At 35.9% G+C, this 14737-nt stretch overlaps 1 non-coding gene across 1 annotated transcript; it reads right to left on the bottom strand.

Moving 5' to 3' along the window:
* Positions 1-2997: 2997 nt before the first annotated feature.
* TRNAR-UCU (transfer RNA arginine (anticodon UCU)) lies at positions 2998-3070 on the bottom strand. The gene has a single exon. It is a non-coding gene; the product is annotated as a tRNA-Arg (tRNA).
* Positions 3071-14737: the final 11667 nt, after the last annotated feature.

Genomic DNA, 14737 nt, shown 5'->3' with positions numbered 1-14737 from the left:
ATGTCTAATTTATTCGTCTCATCCTTCTCATTATTCTATAACCAATTATTTATATTATTTTAGAGCACTAATAATATAACAAATGCACTACCTGTGGTCATCATATCCTCCTTACTACATATATCATGAATGATCATCCTTGCTTCATTGAAGATTTGTAATCGATGAAGGATGATGTCACCCCACCTGTCACATTTCAACACTGTGGTGTAGTTGCACAACCAAAGAAAACATGTCACTTATATTCCACCCCTCATTCACATAACTTACATATAGTAAGGTACAAAACATAATGTTATCTCAGGCGATCTCAAATTGGAAGGAAACCACGGCAAATTCGCCAAAGTATATGTTTAGCTTTTGGTAGGACTCTTACCCTCCATAACCTACATAAATCTCCTTCGACATCTCCCCATCTTTGACTACTTGGAGTGTTAATCCACAACTTGTAACTTGTTTTTACGCTATAGATACCAGATTGTTCCTCTTTCTATATCAAACCATCCTTACTAACATCTTCATATATGGGCACTTTCTCAATTTTCATAACTACATCACGAGTAAACAATTGTTTTATTTTATGAACATCCCATTATTTATCATTCATAAGCATAAGATTCCCAACCTTTATAGTATACACCCATTGGCCTTGTGGTGCACTCACCCACCATTTCCATTCATTTCTCAACCATGCTCAGACATTAGATTAACCTTAATCCCATCCCATATACTATGTTGACACCCCAGGATAAGAACCTCCCTCGATTTCCATAAACTTCTTCAGACATAATTAGGATTATTTCCAAGGCTAACTTCAAAAACCAATGAACAAGGGAAGTACTTAGCTTTGAAGACTCTAACTACCAATGTATTTGGTTGCATCATAATATGGCACCCTTGCTTCACCATCATAGCCATGTTAAATGCCTTAAAATCACGAAAGCCCATACCTCATTCATTCTTAGGACAAGTCATTCTATCCCACGTCAATCATCTAATACCCTTATTATTATTGCACCATCCCAACCAAAATGAATTCATAATTTTCTCAATATCATTCATAGTGGAATAACTTACATAACTGATTTGATCACAACCTCTTTCCCTACCATGGATAAAAGTCGATCTCTCAAAGAGTTATTTATCTTCCAAATGTGATCCTTAATGAAGACAAATGTCTCCTTTTTGCTTCTTCCAACCATTGAAGGAAAGCCCAAGTATGTTCTCGTACATAGCACATGTCAGATACCCATCAGCCAAGAGAGATCTTCTTAAGCTATTATACTAATGTTTCAACTAAAAGACGCCTCTAATTTTGCCATGTTAATTTCTTGACCCGACACTTATGCGTATACTCAGAGAATCTCCATGAAATGCCTTGCTTCAGATAGATTAACTTTGCAAAAATTAAAATAATCGTCAGCAAAAAGTAGATGGGACATCATTGGTGCCCATCTACATATATGAATGTCATGTATCTCTCCTCTGGCCATTGCTTTATTGATGAGCGATGACCTTCCACTATAAGAATAAAAAGGTATGGTGAAAGCAGGTATCCTTGTCTCAATCCCCTACCTAGATGAATTGGTTTGACTCAACCAGAATTAACCAAAATAGAATAATGCGTCGAAGTTACACACGTCATCACCCAATTGATCCACCTCTCTACAAAACCCATATGACCTAACACCCCCTCAAAAAACTTCAATCCACGTGATCATAAGCTTTGCTAGTACCAATCTTAAGCGTAAACTCTCATTTATTACCTTTTGTCTTCCGCTTTAGGGCGTGAATAATATCAATGGCTATCAACGAGTTATCAAGAATCGATCTTCCTTACATAGATGTCGATTGTTCCTCTGATACACATTTGGATAAGCAACCCTTCATCATGTTTGTTAGAAGCTTGGAAACCATTTTATACACCATATTGCACAACAAAATAGGGCGCATATCCTTCATAGACCGAGGCTTCCCACACTTCATAACAAGGCATATATTTGTGTCCTTGAGTGTGTGGATAGGAAGAAACCTCTCTCCATCCAGGTGGTAACAACACTTTAAATATTATCACCATACATACCCCAAAATCGTTGATAAAAAGTCTGATTAAATCCATTTGGACCTAGTGATTTATCTAGATGCATTTGAATCAAAGCTTCGTACAATTCCTCTTTCGATATTCATGTTGTCACCTTCTCATTATCCTCCAGCGATATTATTTACTAAATAAGTGAAAGAATTGGTTCATAAACTCCTTCTTTCAATAAAAAAAGTTAACTAAAGTGGTTCTTAATCACCTCACACAACCCTATTTATTCTCTAATGTTCGCTACAACAAGGAAAAATATATTTTAACTTTAAAAAAATAATAAAATTCACTTACTAAAATATCAAATTCACCGTTAATATTAATATTAAGCTTTTAAATAAAAATGTCAATGGTTAGTGATACAGTACATTTTTGCAAAAGAGATTATCATTCTACTAAAAAGACATAAATCACATTCAACAAATATGTAATAAAAATTGTTCTACAATTTAAAAATAAGAAAAATTAAAATAACCTTATCAAATACTCATTCCAATATTTTACCCTACAACACACAGAAGTAGAAACATATAAATGTTTTTAATTATTTTATATAATTGTTAATTTAATGTGAGTTTGTATAAATTAAAATAACATTATATAATGCAACATATTTTATGATACCTAATATTTTTAAGAAAATAATACAACATAATTTACAATGATATTAAAATCGTCCATTTTATATTTGATATATTTATAATTACATAAAAATGGATACATTTATCATCATTAAGATAAAAAAGTTAGAGTCAAATACGATGAACTTTACCTCAGATATGTAACAGAACAAACAGAGAAAAGAAAGAAAGAAGATAAATAACAGGAAGAGGAAAAATAAAGTATAAAAGAAATTGGAAAGAAAAATAACAGAGAAAAACAAAAAGGAAAAAATAAGTAAAACTCACGCCCAGTGGGACTCGAACCCACAATCGCTTGATTAGAAGTCAAGCGCCTTATCCATTAGGCCATGGGCGCTTTGTGTTAAATTTATTAAACGTATTTTATAGATTGTACTACTACGTTTTCTCTCTATTGCTTAACATCTTAAAATTACTGATTTTGGTTGGTAAAAAATATTAAATAAACGCTGATTTTCTTTAATTTATAATTAGTATAGCTTTCTTTATCTTAGATTATGTCAAGAACATTTGTGTTGCACAAGTTTCATGTAATTAGTTTAAACATTTTTTTATGTGGAAGGTAAAAAAAAAATTGTTTGTTTATTTTTACACAAATTATTCAAAATAATAACTGTATATAGTTTGAATGTGATTTTTGTGATAATTAAATTGATAGTTTTGGCATATGTGATTGTAAAAGTCAGTAAAATTATTTGTTTGAGAAATAAAACAAATTTGTTGGTTGAAAAAAATATCAATAAATATCAAACATATTTTTAGTGCAAGTATAAAAACATGATTTTAAATAAGTATTACAACAATAATAAAGTTTTATTTCATTCATCGTGGTTGCTTAAAGGATCAAATTATATCATAATTGTCATAATTTTTATCTAAAATATGCTTCTATATAATTTGTTAACTTTGAAATCTTTATCACTAGTTTGTCTAAGTCTTTATTTATATGTAGTTATTTGACTCATTTTCATATGATATATTCTTTTTATAATAAAATCTATAAATTTTCTCTCTATATGTCAAAATCATGTAAGTCTACTTTCTACTATCTTTTCTTCTATAAGTGGTGTCAAAATACTCTTTCTAATATTGTTATTTATAATCTTATCCTTATAGTCTTACCACACATCTCACGTAACATCCTCATATGTGTTACAATTACTTTATTATCATATTGATTCTTAAACGTACAATATTTTTTCATGTACAACATTGTAAATTTTATCATTGTCAATAAAATTTTCCTTTCAGCTTAAGCGGTACTTTTGTGTCACCTACAACCTCTGAAGCCTTCCTCAATTCCAGTCACCCAGCTTGAATTCAATGATTGATATTCTCTTCTACTTTTTCTGTTGATATTTATAAATATATAGTGTCAAAAATATTTATATATAGAATAATCTCACATCAACTACATCATGTAATTAGTTGTAATATCTTTATATATAATACAGTCTTTGTAGTGTTTTTCAAAATACACGGTTTAATTCAAATACCACTTATTCTTTCTATCTCTTATCATGGTACTCATAGCCTACAGAGAGACAACCCTTCATTGTGTTTTACTCGGTTGATCCACTATCTTCCGGTGAGAATTTTCCTTCGACAAACTGTGTCTCAAATCCGATTTTCCTTCCACTTACTTTTGTGAATCACTTCGGCATCAGTTTTTCGTAACCATTCGCTCACCACTGCATGCCGCCACTGATTTCGGCGACTTTCCAGCTCATCACCACTATAGACAAAATTGTTTGCCCCAATCGGCCCCCCACGAAAAAATCGTCGCCAAAACCCTCATTTCACTCTCCTACTTGTCGTCACAACCTTCGTGCATGGGACTCACGCGCAGCTACTGGCACGACGCTTCTGAGCGCGTCCAACATCCAATTTCGGTGCGATTTTTCCCGCCCCACTCACCGCCCAGTACTGCTTCCAAATTCGGCCTCAGTTTTTATTTTTTGACTTATTAAAAATCGCGTTTCAGTTCAAACATAGCCATTTTCACCCGACTCACGTGATACTTTCTCTCTTCAGATACTCATGGCTAGCCCTTAGAACTTTATGACACACTACGATGATTTCCTTATATGGTATCAGAATTGTCATAACTCATATTCTACTTCTTAAGTTGCACACACTTGTAATTCATTTATTTGCCTCTCTCAATCATTTTCTCTTGGACCCTGGGTCATTGATTTTGGTGCGTATGATCATGTTACCAGTAATAAAAATCTTTTCTCTTCCCTATATACATATGGTTTCTTACCTATCATAACTTTTGTTAATGGTTGTCAAACCCGATCCGAAGGGAATAATATTGTTAAAATTCTACCTCTCTTTATGTTCCTTATGTTCTCTATGTACCTAATTATCCATTTAATTTACTTTCAGTCAATCACTTAATTAATTCTCTTGATTGTATTGTCACATTCACTAACAATAATGTTACCCTGTAGGATCGGAGTTTGGGACAGACGATTGGCATTAGATGTGAGTCTCAAGGTCTTTATTACCTTTCAGTGTCATCTCAGATATACTCAGTCAAAGATTCTCCACTCACTATCCATGCTCATTAGGTCATCCTAATCTTCCCAAACTATAGAAGTTGGTGCCAAATTTATCAAAGGTGTCCAATTTACATTGTGAGTCATGTCAGTTAGGGAAACACACTTGTAGTCAATTTCTCAATCGAGTCAATACACGAGTTTCGTTCCCTTTTGCTTTAGTTCACTTTGATGTTAGGGGTTCCTCACATATTACTTCTACTCTTGAGTCTAAGTATTTTGGCACCTTTATTTGTGATTTTTTATATTGCACGTGTTTATTTTTAATGAAAAATAGATTTGAATTATTTTCTATTTTTGAACAATTTTCTAAAGAAATAAAAACTCAGTTTGGTGTGTCTATTCGTACCTTAAGAAGTGATAATGCTTATGAATACTTATCCCAACAATTTCAAACTTTTATGTCCAACAATGGTAGACTCCAGCAAACATTGTACCCTCATACACCTCAACAAAATGGGATAGTCAAACGCAAAAGTAGGCATCTTGTATAAAGCACTTGGACCCTACTTCTCCATGGTAGTGTTCCACTTCGATTCTAGGGGATGTGATAACGACATGTTACCTTATAAACCGTATGCCCTCATTTGTCCTTAAAGACAAAATACCTCACTTAATTATGTTTCCCCATCCCCCCTTCACCCAATTTTGCCCTATGTCTTTGGGTCTACATGTTTTGTTCATAATCTCTCTTATAAACTTGATAAATTATCGACTCGATCACTAAAGTATGTCTTTCTTGGTTATCATTAACCCCTAAAAGGTTATCGTTGTTATTCACATGCTCTACAATGATACCTCATGTCAGTTAATGTTACCTTCTTCGAGTATGTTCCATATTTCAAGTCCAGCCACATAACTTCGAAACCCCTATAGGAAAGTACTCTCACACCTCTTTCGAAAGTTATTAATATCTCGTCTACCATTGTTCGTTATCATATTATAGATCCTAACACATTGGATATTCCTACGGTTGACCCCCCCCCCCCCCAACACACACACACAACTTCTTAACCACTTCAAACATATCAGTATTGTCACCCAATGTCTGTCGTCCATGTTCTTTAAGTCATACATATCCCTAAAGCCATTGCAGACTCTCCTCTGACGCCCCTACCATCACCGAATCTGATTCTGCCATATAAGTTTGATCTTCTGATTGCCCTTAAAAAAAGGTATACGTCAAACACAAAATTCTTCTCCATATTATATTGATTTATGTTACCATCATCTTTCCCATTTGCATTATACTTGCTTGTCTTCTTTGTCTTTTGTTTCTATTATTAAAACTCCAAGTGAATTGTTATCTTACTCTGAGTGGAGGCAAGCAATGATAAGATGAGATATGTGCTCTTCAAACTAGTGGTACCTGGGAACTGACTCCTTTCCCCATAAGAAATCTTTGGTAGGTTGTCGCTGGCTTTATATAGTGAAGGTTTGTCCATATGAGATTGACCGATCAAAGCTCACTTGGTAGAAATGGGATACAATCAAATTTTTGGGTTGGATTATAGTGATACTTTCTCGTCTGTGGCCAAGATGGCATCCATTTGATTTCTTCTCGCCATTTGAAATTGTCATCTTCATCAACTTGACTTTAAAAGTGCATTTTTACATGGTGATCTTGAAGAAGAAGTATATATGGAGCAACCAACTAAGTTTTTTGCTCGTGGGGAGTCATCGAGTATGGTTTGTGGGCTACATAAGTCTCTTTATGGTCTTAAGCAATCTCCGAGAGCTTGGTTTTACATATTCAACAATGTAGTACAACAGTTTGGTATGGTTCCTAGTGAAGTTGACCATTTTGTGTTTTATTGTCATTTAAACCAAGGTTGTATTTATCTTATCATGTATGTAGATGATATTGTCATATTTGGTAGTGATCAGCAGGGAATATCTCTCGAATCAATTTCAAACAAAAGACCTTGGTAAACTCTGCTATTTTTTGGATATTGAGGTAACTCAATCTAAAGATGGTTTGGCGATTTCTCAGCGGAAATATGCTATGGATATTTTGGAAGAAACATGTTTTTGAAGGCTAAACCAGTTGATATTCATATGGATCCAAGTTTCAAACTCCTATCTAATCAGGGGAAGCCTCTATCTGACTTGGAAAGGTATATGAGATTGGTTGGAAATTGAATTATCTCAGAGTCACTCGACCAAACATTTATTTTATAGTTAGTGTGGTAAGTCAGTTTTTAAATTCTCCTTACCAAGAACACAAGGATATTATTGTCCGAATTCCTGGATACATCAATTATGCTATATGAAAAGGCACCGTGTATGAAGATAAATAACATACTCAGATAATTAGATACTCCAATGCTGATTGGGCAGGATCACACATTGATAGACGACCCACCTCTGAGTATTGTGTATTTGTTGGAGGAAACCTTATTTCCTTGAAAAGTAAGAAAAATGTATTTGCAATATCAAACATCGAGGAAAAGTATAGGGCCATGACAAACATGTGAACTCATTTGGTTAAAATAATTGCTCAGATAACTTCAAATTGAAAAAGCAAGACCAATTACACTTGTTTGTGATTGAAGCTAGCGGAAATATACCTGAACGTATCGCACGCTCGAACATACAACAAAGTCGCCATCGAACTTTATTTATCCCCAAAGGGAAGGGAAAACATCGATAAAACCCGGGGGGAAAGAGATATGTTGGGTAAGGAAGTCGGTTATGCAAGGAGAAGGTATTAGCACCCCAAACATCCATGGTAATCCATGGGAACCGTTTTGATTACTATCGCTTGAATAGGTGTTAACTAAAGATTACTCGCAAAATAATGCGAAAGGAAGAGAAATAGATAAAGTGTTCAGTGAGGATTAGGGCCCTCATGCCTACGTATCCTCATAGTGCAATGAGGAATTTGGAGCTCCATAGTTCAAAGAACTAATGGTGGGATATGAAAAGAATTGTGATAGGAAGTATGGTCTAAATCAAAGAATAATATGATTTGCACTCCAACAAGGGGTGACAATGTGAACCCAAGAGTAAAACTGGTTTGAGCCAACAAGTGAGGGGTCTAAGACATGGTATCACTGTATTGGAATAACCGAAAAGAAAGGGTTGCCTAAATACGTTTGCAAAGTACGTAAGGAGATGTTTGTCTAAGCTACAAGGTCTGACAAGACAAACAAATATGCTCTTGGTTCACAGAAAGGGGTACAAGATGGAGCACAAAGGTGTAATGTATTTGGCTCAAAGAATAGGTATATTACCTGAAGTGAATGAAGGTAGAGTATGAAGGTATCATGGAAATGACTGGAGTGAAGTGACCAAGGTCACTGAATAGAGTACCTGGTGATAAGTGACTGAAAAGGTTTAGATTGAAACCAAAAGTCAAGGTATATTGGAATCCATATGAGAAATGGATTTTGTACCATAGGGGGAAAGGTGGCATGAACCATAGGTGAGGGGTCCAAGACATGGTATCACTATATGGTTGGCCGAAAAAGAAAGAATTAAATGTCTGGGTACAAGCCAAACAACTCTTGGTGCAAACGCGGACTTTTCATTAGGCGTCCTAAAAGGGTATGTATGTAACTCCAAAGAAAGTGTATTTCGATGTCACTGGGGTGAACGGTTTATGATCGAAGATAGATAATGAATAGTGAAAGATATGGATGATGCCCTAAGGTGAAGGAGAAATAATTAGAAGTATGCTCGCTAAGGATTCACATTCTCATTGTACAATGAGAAAGTCAGAGCAATCGTAGTTCGGAACTACGAGCAGAAAGGAAAGGAATAAAAAAAGGTGTTTGTCTAAGCACCAAGGACTGACAAGACAAACAACTAAAGGAGTATGATTGAAGTGATGAGCGATTATAACTTGTACCAACATAATGGTAACATGGGAATCCATAAAGGCAAACTGACTTTGAATCAAAGGGTAAACAGACAGATCGACGAGTGAGGGGCCCAAGGCATGGTATCACTATCGTTGAATGACTGGAAACAAAGAGAAATAATTGTATGGCAATAAGCCAAACAACTCTTGATACAGAGATGTGAAGGAGAATAGCGGTCTAAAACGCAGCGGAAATTAAAATTTCTCCTTTAGAGATCCTTACGAATGGTCATGATCAGTGATAGAATATTTACCTCTTGTGACGGTTGAAACCTTTGGTGCAAATCTCTTGTGACGATCAAAACCTTTGATGCAAATCCACGAAGCGATCAGGAACGTTGAACGATGACAACGTCTCTACTCAGTCCACACGAACGGGTTCCTTCAATCTCAGTGCTAGCTGGTATGAATGAAGGCTTTGAGTGAGAGAGAGAGAGTGAGAGAAAACGAAAATAATGCAACCGCAAATTTTTGCTTCTGCACAAGGGTTCTATTTATAGAACCACTTGTGTGGGCTTCAAGCTAAAAGCCCACTTAAGTGTATTTTGGCCCATATCTTATAATATGCCCAAAATCACTTAAGCTCATGATACCTTACCATATTTCGTATTCTACTCAAGTACATCGTACCTTACGATGCTCTATAACTCACTTAAGGGCACCGTATTTTACGGTATTCCTTAGTTACTCTATCTCTCATCAATCCGTCCTTTGTGTGTGACCCTGTAGGTTTTCGCGACGTTGGCAATTATATTAAATCACGCATTTAATATAATAAACAGTGAGCGGTATCTAGCAACACATCACTGCTACCCAAGACACGAAAATGTCATGTGATATGACAAAACCATCTGTGATAATAATTGTGCGTATAATTACCCTTTTGCCCTTATGTCTATATTGAACACAAGGCATAGACCGTGTCATCCTTGTCCAGTTCAATATTGGGCCCATAGACATTTATCCTGTTATGCAGGATGGGCAAATTCCATCTAGGTCACTCATGTCCCTCAGCATGCTTTGTGGAGTACCCATCAACTGTCTTTATGGTTATCCAGTTACGGACAATGTTGGATCAGCAATAAAGCACTCGACTCTACATCTAGGGTCCATAGTGGTTTCAGGTCGAAGAGTGGTATACACCATTATCACCATGAGAATAACTTATGACACTTTGCATAACTTTCTATATAGTATTCTCATAGCGGGTCAATCCAGTATAAATATTACTCCTAATATTCATACCTATGTTTAAGACTTGATAACTCTTTATCCATGATCCATGAGATGTGATCATCAGTCTACAAACATAATAGTCTTAATGCTTTAATGTTATCCCACTTCACACTAAAGCTCGACTACGGATACTTTAGGAATAATGTCCTTATGTTTAATGTGTTCTCATGATTAAGTCACACTTAATACATTAAACGGACTATCTATTCCAGGGACTTTATTAATCAACCATAATAAAGAGATTGCCTTTTATTATTCGATACAAGTACCAAAATGTATTGGCCTCTAGGGCTGACACCAACAAGATGGACATTTCATTAGGTCATCCTAAAAGGGTGAATATGGAATCCAAGAGGAAGTATTGATTGGCACAAGGAAACATATATCACTTGCTAGGGAACAAATAATTTGAGATCAAAGAGAAGAAGTATCTTATATCCATGAAGGAATAAACTCTGAACCGAAGAGTAAAGGTAAACCAACAAGTGAGAGGCCCGAGGCATGGTATCACTGTAGTGGAGTAACCAAAAGCAAAGGAATTAAATGTCTGGGTACAAGCCAAACAACTCTCGATTCACAAGACAGAATATTCATTAAGTGCCCTAAAAGGATGTGAATGGAACCCAAGGAACAATGATATTTGATCTCAAAAAGCTGGAATTGATTGATGAAAGAGTGATTGATTAATAAATAGGGTAGCTCGCGAAGAAACGGGGTTCTCCTGCCTATGTATCCTTATAGTGCAATGAGGAAATCAGAGCTTTCGCAGTTCAGCCCACTAGGGCTGAAAACAAGATGATTGATAAGGCAAAAGAAGTAGAATTGATTGAAATGAAGGATGAATTATAAACAAGGTAGCTCGTGAAGAAACTAGGTTCTCCTGCCTACGTACCCTCATTGTGCAATGAGGAAATCAGAGTTTTCGTAGTTCAGCCCACTAGGGCTGAAAAGAAATTGATTAGAGGCAAGAAGAAATGGATGATGGAAATTGAAATGATTAGAATTATAATAATTGAGAATGAAGAATTGATAAACTTGATAGTTAATGGATGAGAATCACACTAAAGTCTATGGGTAAAGGTGGATACGATAAGCAACGAGTCAAACGTCTCGCACCCAAAGATATCCAGAATGAGTGTAGGAAAGCTCCAGTCTCATTCCTTCTTTATCACTTAAGGCTCGTGGCATGTAACTCTCATCTTAAACTTCAAGGGAAGAGAGAAGAGTCTTTGTAGTTGTTTCTTGTATTGATGATGAAGACTTTATCAATCTTTAGATTTGAATTGCACTAAAGTCTATGAATGGAGGTGAATACGATGAGCGTTGGGTCATACGCCCCCATACCCAAAGATACTAAGAATGGGGGTAGGAATACTCCAGTCCCACTCCTTCTCCATTACTTAAGGCTCGTATCGTACAACTTGATTCATGATTGATAAGTTGTTGGTTGTTGTCCTTACTTTTGTTGTTTTTGCTTTGCAAAGATAAACTTGTTAATCGTATGATTAGAATTGTGCTAAATTCTACTAATAGAGGTGAATACGTTGAGCGCTGGGTCATATGTCTCATACCCAAAGATACTCAGAATGGGAGTAGGAATACTCAAATCCCACTCCTTCTCTATTGCTTAAGGCTCGTGTCACACTCTTCTAACTTTGATTTAACAAGTGATGAAGATGCCGCCTTTGATGTGCTAGAATAATCTGCTGCTTGGTATGACTGAGGATGCCTTGATTGAAGATCTTGTCTTGAGGCCTTGAGCTCCACAACTTGGAATAAAAGTCATATTAAGTGACTAAGGGTCTTTTGGTCACTCAATTTGGACTGTGGGATTATACAAGTCCAAAGGATTTAATTAATCGAAATTGCTTTTGATCAATTTAATCATGGGTTTTTCTTTGTTTTTAGGGAACTAGGTTAGGATCTAATTGAAGTTAGTAATTGTTAGGAACTATCCTAAGGGATCATGCATCAGAAATCGATTGAAAATTCTAAGTTAGAAGTCCTAAGGGAGCCTGTGCAAATTGGTCAAAATCGTGATTAAAATTCTATGTTAAGTCCTAAAACTGGAATGAAATGATTAAAGTTATATGTAAAATCCTAATCCTAAAGGAGCATGCATTTTATCACTAAAATAACAAAAATAAGCCCATAAGGGCAAAATGGTCATTTACAAAATATGTCCAATTCTATGGTCTAGAGTTGATCCTAACCTAATGTTGAGAAATGGTGTAATTCTGAATTTAATCAAAGCCTAATTGTTTCTAATTGAACCCAACCAACATTCCTAATTAAATTCTAATGAAAAGTCCTAATTAAATTCTAATGGAAGTTCTAATTAAATTCCAATGGAAATTCTAATATCCTAAACACCAAGATTTTATTCCTAATTAAGAATTACTAACCTAATTAAACTAACATTGTGCTAATTAATCTAATCAAAATTGTAAAAACGACAAAAGAAATTGCCATTGAACTAGGAGGCGTGGATTGGAAAACAGAAGTGCAAACAACAATTGGTTAATGGGCTACAGGATGAGCCCAATGCAATTTTTGGTACAGGAAGCAGCTATTCCAAAAAAGGTGTTGTGTGAACCAAAAATAAACTTGGGTTGCATCTGAGCCCAATCGAAAATTTCAAGCGCTCAAGGGGTGCACGTTGGAAATGCGTGGGGAATTAGCAAAAGGGTTAATGGGCTTGACTAAGCCCAATTCTACTGCTCTTCAAAGTCCTTGGGATGTATGTTAGTAAGGCGTGGTCTATGGTGAGGAAAATTCGACAGACCTTAAGGAAAATGAGCCCAAGTCCTCACATCTTTGTTGACTTGTCCAAGTCAACAGAGTTCAAACGAACCCCAAACGCGCGCGTTCAATCTTCGCCGCTATCCACCTTGGTTCACCGCGCCGGCGTCCGTCATCGGTGTTGGTATTGGCTTATGGTCAAAATTTTCGTCTCAATTGAAGCACAAAGCCAAGCTGATCATGAATATGGAAATGAAATGGGAAAACACTCCTTGTGTTGGTCGAATCTCATATCTAAAGGGAGGAACCCTAGCCGATTGCAAGCTAAATTAAATAGTGTATGGTGCAAATCAATCCCTACAACTATGGGGCTTCTACTCCCTACTTAAGATACTACAAATAGGTGAGCTCAAAGCAAGAAAATACCACTGAAATGAAAATGACATACCGGAGAAGATGATCAGAAGATTCGCTGGTAAGCTTCCTGACCTTGATTCTTTCTTCTTGTTCTTCTCTTTTTGCCTCTTTCTTCTTCTTATGGACTGGACCAGTGCAAAGTGAGTGGTTGTGGCTTAGCTCAAGCAAAATTAAAGCTTCAATGGCTTCTTTGAGAGAGAAATAGAGCTCTGGTGAGGGTGAGGGAAGAGATTGTAGAGAGTGATTGCACAGAATTACACAAGGTTTCCAAGGGTTTTGAAACTGTGAATGATGAGTTTCTTAAATAGAGCTTAAGTTTGGAAAATGTTAGCTTTTGAATGAGGTTAGGAGTTAGTTAAGTATGGTTAGGAGTTAGTTAAGTGTGACTCACTGAGTTAACTGATAACTCAGTTAGTTAATATTGACTCAGTTAGTTGGATAGGTTATATTAGTTGGTGAATGAGCAAACTTGTTTTTAACTGGCTGCTGCAGGTTAAAATTAGATTACAGTCATGTTGAAATGATTTTGATGACATGTTATTCATGTTGCAGGTTGGGACCTTAAGTGACTTTGGTTTGGTTTGAAGTGAAGAATAGATTTGGTATGTGAATGTTAATGGCTTTGATGCATAGACTGGCTATAGCAGGTTATCACTTGAATGAATTTGCCTTAAAGCTTGGTTTTGCACTTTAATCCTTGACCTGCTGAATAGGTATCTTTGAATTCCCATGGCCAATGATTTGCATTGTGGTGATTGTTATTTCTTCTGCTTATGTTTTGATCATTGCTCTACAAATTCACACAAGTGTATACTTCCACTGCTTGCACTCATTCCTTTGTTTTGCTTCCTATAACCTCCTTGGTTTTGCTGCTGAATTTTTGCATAACAGGGAATTTATTTAGCCAGTGGTCATGGTTTGAATTTTCTTTGCATCTAGCCAAGTTTGCAATGACTTTAAAGTTGGATTTAGTATGGCCCTGGATTATCCAATACTCTTGACTTGGTTTGCCTTGTAACCACAGTTTCACTGTGTTAAGCCATGTCAGTCCAAAATCCACTCTTGTTGCTTATGCCTTGCCTTACCCTGTTAACTGAAATTGATGATGGGTTGCAGGATGTTGTTGGCTCAAGTTTGTTGTATGTTGTATGACATGATTCCTATTGGTGATACTGCGGAT

Source organism: Lathyrus oleraceus, chromosome 6, assembly GCF_024323335.1.
Source record: "Lathyrus oleraceus cultivar Zhongwan6 chromosome 6, CAAS_Psat_ZW6_1.0, whole genome shotgun sequence".
Taxonomy (NCBI): Eukaryota; Viridiplantae; Streptophyta; class Magnoliopsida; order Fabales; family Fabaceae; genus Lathyrus; species Lathyrus oleraceus.
Note: the sequence above shows the minus strand (reverse complement) of the source record. Positions and strands in the feature narration are given on the sequence as shown.